The 6,744-nt window shown below is 39.2% G+C and overlaps 1 protein-coding gene across 2 annotated transcripts in view; it reads left to right on the top strand.

The window, feature by feature from the left end:
* The window catches only part of pcdh1a (protocadherin 1a), a 475,329-nt gene that overhangs the window by 106,656 nt on the left and 361,929 nt on the right, over nt 1–6,744 (top strand). The gene's annotated exons all lie outside the window — the stretch shown is intronic.

The raw sequence follows: 6,744 nt of genomic DNA, 5'->3' as shown, positions 1-6,744 counted from the left end.
CAAATTGTTTTAAATCTGCAGTGGTTAAACCACTACTCAAGAAATCTAATCTTGATCCTGGTGAATTGAAAAATTATAGGCCGATATCAAATCTATCATTCTGCTCTAAAATTCTGGAAAAGGTGGTTTCACGGCAGCTTGTGGACTATCTTACTGAGAATGACCTTTTTGAGCCACTGCAGTCTGGTTTTAGAAGACATCACTCCACAGAAACAGCACTTATTAAAGTAGTTAATGATCTTCTGCGAGCAATGGACTCGGATACTACTACAGCATTGGTGTTGTTGGATCTCAGTGCTGCGTTTGACACAGTTGATCATCATATTCTACTTGATAGGCTAGAAAACTGTTTCGGGATTACTGGAACTGCTCTTGTGTGGCTGACGTCTTATCTGTCTGGTCGTTCCCATTGTGTTTGTGCAATGACACTACCTCTGACTTTAAGGGCATGAAGTTCGGGGTTCCGCAGGGATCCGTTCTGGGTCCCTTGCTTTTTTCCCTGTATATGGCACCCCTTGGGAACATTTTGCGGCGTTTCGGGGTTGCTTTTCATTGTTATGCTGATGATACTCAGTTGTATATGCCGATAGCTGCTGGAAATCCTGTCCACATAAAATCTTTACAGGACTGTCTTGCAGTAGTGAGAAGTTGGATGTCTAGCAACTTTCTACTTTTGAACTCTGATAAGACTGAAATGATGGTTCTTGGCCCAGCAAGATATCGGCACCAATTTGATCAGCTGGCGCTTAGCCTAGGTTCATGTGTTATACATCATACTGACAAAGTGAGGAACCTTGGGGTAATCTTTGATCCTACATTGTCCTTTGACCTCCACATTAGGGACATTACGAGGACTGCTTTCTTTCATCTGAGAAATATAGCAAAGATTCGCCCCATCCTGTCTATGGCTGATGCTGAGACTCTGATTCATGCATTTGTCTCTTCTAGATTGGATTATTGTAATGCTTTATTTTCTGGTCTGCCGCAGTCTAGCATTCGAGGACTTCAGTTGGTGCAGAATGCTGCTGCCAGAATTTTGACACAAAGTAGAAGGTTTGACCACATTACTCCCATTCTGGCATCCCTTCATTGGCTACCGGTTTCTGCCAGATTGGATTTTAAAGTTTTATTGTTGGTTTATAAAATTGTTCATGGACTGGCGCCTTCCTACTTGGCGGACTTGGTTAAGCCCTACGTACCTGTGAGGCCTTTGCGTTCGCAGGGCGCAGGGCTTCTGTGTGTTCCGAGGATGAACAAAAAGTCTGTGGGGTATAGAGCCTTTTCCTACCGTGGTCCGGCTCTTTGGAATGATCTACCTGCTGTTATTCTGCAGTCTGACACGGTGGAGATTTTTAAATCAAGACTGAAGACCCACTTTTTTAGACTGTCTTATCATTAATTTTTTAATCTGTTTGTGTTTGCTTTGTAATTTCTTTTTATTCTACTGTGTTTTATCTTTTAACTGTGCTTTTCTTGCTTTTAATTTTGAATTTAGATTAATTTGTGTTGTTGTGAATTATGTGAAGTGCCTTGGTGCGACTTTGTCGTGATTTGGCGCTATATAAATTAATAAATTAAATTAAAATTACATATACAGATACAGTAATTTCATAAATTACATGTGCACAGCTTCTGAATTACACCTGTATGTAAATCAGCACACATTCCTCAGCAGAGTGAATTACAAGAATTATCACCTTTTCTGATGAAATAATGCTGAATTTATGTGCAAATGAATGTTATACAAAAGCTTCAGATATCGTCGCCTGAGATAGATGATGACTGGAATGCAGTTTTAAGCAGAAACGAGGTGTTAATCGTGAACCCCAGCTGATGACGCATGCACAGTGAAGGCAGAACTGACAGAGTTTTGGGGGGGGACGTTCGGTCTGTGACACCGTCTAGTCAATGCAACTGGTTTTACTCCAATAGGAGTTGATTTTACACTATGTTGATTTGATTTAGCCCTGTGGTAGACTATATTTAACTCTATTTAGACTGGGATCAAATGTTATACAAGCAGAGTAAATTTTACTCAGCAAAATTTCCTGGGTAGGTGAACTGGAAACTTTATAAAAGCCCCCCCTTGCAAAAGAGGTCTCAGTCTCAGTGGGACTAACCTGGTTAAATAAAGGTTAAAGTATTTTTATTTTTCAAAGACAAACACCAGTAATCTGATGGTGACAGATAAACACAGAAGAAAGTCTACAACTGTTAAAAGTGTAAAAACTACAATTAAGGGACCTGGTTAAAGCCTTGGTCAACACACTTAGTCTGCATTGTTTTTGTTCATCCAGCTGTGAGTTCCAGCTTTTTTCTGGAGAAGTAACATGTGTCCGACTGACGCCCCATTTCGTCCACTCTATTCACTCTAAGCAATCTGGGAATAAACAACAACACAAATGGGCCTTAGGCCTATATATGCCTCAGGGCCTATATTGGACCTATATTGGACTGTATCTATTGTTGACAGAGATTAATGGTATATTACACGCCAAAAGTAGATAAGTACTAGATGCAGATGTTAGAGTCGATGTTAACTTGAGCCGTGACAGCAGGCAGTGTAAAAACACACATACACAACATCTGTCATACAGAATTGGACTATCTTGGAGAAAAATATATAAATAAGAGACTTGTATGTGTGAATAGTCACTAGTGACGGACTCTGTTTCAGGGTATATAACAGATTTGTCAGACTGAAAGCAGAGCATAATGCTGTGTTGACTGATGCATAATTTTGAGAGCACAACACCGGGGTGGGGGGGTTAGGGGAGATAAAGGCTTCCTTAGATTGACAGCACAACAATACGCTTATTGGTGATGCCCATTCTCAAGTTGTTTACAATAGAATACAAATCACTGCACATTACAATTTTATAGAAATGACAGTTTCATTAAAGGCACTGAGTCTTCAATACATGAGAGACTGATCAAAGTTTGTCCCATTCTGAAATTGAGACTCATCAGACAGTGAAACCAAACACACCAGAGCCTTTATGAATTTACTTATTTCACCAAAGCTCTCGCCTTCTTAATTCATTTTGTTTAGCATGGCTGAACACAAAGACTGAAGAAACCACTTCCTCTTGGGACAATAATTAAATTATAGAATAATGCACATCCTGTAATGAATCCGGTAGTTTCTCTGAAAAAAACAAGAAGTGTATATCCAAAGATGAGTATTTTTAAACTAATTGCTTTCCATTTAATACCTCAATTCACAAACCAAGTGGAACATGATGGACATAATATGATCTGGAGTGTTTCTTCTAAACTGTTTTTTCAGCCTTCACTAAGTTAAATTTTTGGAGTTGTCGTAAAAAAATAGTTCTGAAAAATCCTCAAATCTGCATAAGATGACTTGTAATTACACTTTATTGCTCAGTCTCTGACTACTGTATATAGATTTCTGAAGAGCTGAATGGGGCACATAAGACCACTTATGAGCTGCACTGGGCATCAGAATCTACACAAGCAGTTATTTAAGTTCCCATTCACTTTCTGTTGTCTGTTTTTGCCTGTTGGAGCTGCAGCCTTGTTGCAGGATGAGCCAAACATGTGCAAACTGTAATATTGAGAAGCAGGCATGTTGTCAAATATTTATCTTATTGACAAAAATAAGTAGCCAACATAAACAACACCAGAAGCTGCATTACTGTGAGCAAATCTCATTCAGACCCGACAATATTGCTACATTTGGAAAAGAAATTTGAATTCACAAATTGAAGGAAAATGAGACCAGTTGTGTTTATACCAAATTAAGTCTGATAGTCACATGAATACCAGACTTAACCCAAGTATTATAATAATATTAGAATGATAATGCAAACAGCAAAGTGACTGCGTAGTCATGTTGTTAAAGAAAAGTACATTTATGTTAAATATAAACATTGTTAAATTCACACAATTCTCTGATTGTGTGCACAAACTTGAAATTTTAAACTTCCATGATATATGTCACAGAAATCTATATTTGTATGTGCTATGTGGGCAGGTTGTCCACACAAAAGCTGTACTAAAATGTACATAAACTAATCCACAAAAATTCATACATATCCTAGGGCTCTCCCATGGTCCACATGGTAACGGTAGATCTTTATATTTGTCGTTTTTGAAAAGTGTCCCATAAACACACTGCAGTTATATACACCAGGCCTGTATGTGGCGCTGTAACACTACCGCAAAAACAGAGAAGAAGTCATGGAGGATGCACTTAACCAGTGGAAGGTGCTAATCAATGTAGCTACAACTAAAAAATAAGGCTGCAGTTAAACAACATACAGAGAATCAACACGATGACAGTTGTAAATTAATATTATACTACAAAAATGTATTTTTTATGCTTTTCATCACATTAATAAGAGACTGCTGCAAGATACCCTGAAAACTTGCTAAAACAATTATAACAAATATTCCGTGTCTGCTATGTTTAATCTGTGTGGAATTTAATAAGTGCAAACCGAATTTCAGACATATTATATATATTAGTCTGGAACAAAGAGGACAAACAGTGTTGTAAAGAACAATAATCAAGACGTTAAAGAGCACAGTTCACTTTCCCCCACAACGACATGATCAGGAAGCGAGCGTAGCTCACAGCAGCTCCCATTGAAAATAACGGAGAGACAGCCTGTGATTCTTGCATGTTTATTTAAAATAAACACAATAACAACATCTATAAACCCAGAGAATATATTCACGAGAGTGTTAGGCACAATATAAAGAGCGTCTCAATGCAGTTCTCAATGTTACTGAGATCTTGCAGCGCAGTGACCTCTCCGAGGTTTTGCGGGATTTGAAATGTCAATGGGGCGAATGCAGTTTTTGTGGAAGAGCTGGACTCACAGTCCAGTTTATTTCACAGGCTCTGTTCACATTCACACACAGGCTATACACGAACGGAGGATTTTGCAGAGCACCTGTGGTTACAGTGGAATGCTCCACAAGTCATAGTGACCTGAAAAAAATAATTAAAAAAGTTACACGGGAAAACAGAGAACAACATTATTTTTTTTTGTCTGACTATTAGAATATATATATATATATATATATATATATATATATATATATATATAATTGTTTTATCAACTTGCACAACTATTTATAGGACTTAAAATCAACACACAAATAAGTAGGCAATGAAAGTGCTGATAAAAGTTCTTTCACACTGTTTAAGTTATGTTCACAAAGAAAAGTCATCATAAATGGTACAAAAAGTAATACTCAAACATGTACATTAATGTGCTATTAATGAAGCAGTGACGACATCAAAAAAAATATGATGGTAGATTTTTTTGTTAAAAAAAATTGTTATTCCAACCATAATCATAACTGTAACCAAAATCCTAATGTGTATTTGTGAGCATTATATACAAAACCTTGTCAGACTCAGTGGTGTGAAGTGGAAGGACACAGGTAGGTAGGCATAGGTAGGCAAGAACAGGACAAGACATTCGGAAGATGCACGCTCAAAAGAGGCACAAGGCACAACAATCTCACAACCATGTGAGGGAAAAGGTACAACTAATAAAGAGGGAATGATTAGGAGGAAAGGGAGGATGGGTGTGGAGGAAGGATCTGGAACAGGCATGGCAAGTAGGAGGGAAGACAGGAGGGAAACACCCAACACCAATCACCAGACACCAGACAAAAAAACCCCTAACACAAAACCCAAGGAAGAATAAAAGAACAGAGAAATAATACAATAACAAAACCTCCAATAAACTCCACAAGCCCAGTCATGACATCATTCATGCATGCGGAAATTGCACAAAATATCAAACTTTATTTTTCTTATGACATTATAAGAAATGTGTTTTGAGAATATGTTGCTCTGCTACAAACAAAGCAGCTCCTGAATGATGAATTGCACATATTAATGTACGAGTAGTTCTGCGTATATGAAGATACTGTTATGTGTCGGACGCAGCTCGGAGAACCGACCAGCGTTTGAAGGACCCAGTATGAAATAAGCAGAGCACGGTACAAAGGCTAACTGAATTTAATACATAACAGTGATACAAAAAATAACAAAAGAAAGTGTGGTCTGGCGTGGTGCGCTCCCAGCAGCGCTAACGGTCCGGAGCCAGAAGCTGTTCGGACCCAAGGACCCCGCCGACACCCCCCAGGTGGCCGCAACAAACCGAGTCTGTGAAAGAAGGAACCATTATGTGAGTCCACACTCTACACACAGAGAGAACACTTAAAGGTGTACAAACAGCAAACACTTCCTGGCTTGATTACTAATCAACTTCCCAACCTGCAGGCATGGAACATCCAGTTCACAAAACTCCACTGCAGTGGAAGCCGATACATGACTAACATACAGCTCAATATAAAAAGGTGTGAGGGACACCACATTTACTGACTGTATAAATGTTAGTCACAAAATCTAACATACCTCAGGAAGTGTGCTGACGAGCGTGAGACCTCACCCCCTCCTCTTTCACAGACCGTGCATCAAACCCTGGACGTTCTCTGCATCCACTGATGATGAGATGGCTCCCGACGATCTCACCCGTCTGGTCACAAGGTCGAGTCTCTGGCAAATACACACTGTATACTCCAGTCTTAAATGCCACCATGTTCCAATCCATATAGATGCACCTCAGCTGTGAGTCCTGACGAACCGCAGGTGATCAGGGTGAGGTCCTGATAACCTCAGCAACACAGCCACTCAGTCCCAAATGCAAGCCACCTGGAAGGAAAAACAAAAGACAGAAACAAAAAGGCAGCCAGGCC

The sequence above is a fragment of the Thalassophryne amazonica genome, chromosome 9 (genome assembly GCF_902500255.1).
Source record: "Thalassophryne amazonica chromosome 9, fThaAma1.1, whole genome shotgun sequence".
Lineage (NCBI taxonomy): Eukaryota > Metazoa > Chordata > Actinopteri > Batrachoidiformes > Batrachoididae > Thalassophryne > Thalassophryne amazonica.
The sequence above is the reverse complement of the archived record's forward strand: the minus strand, read 5'-3'. Positions and strand labels throughout refer to the sequence as shown.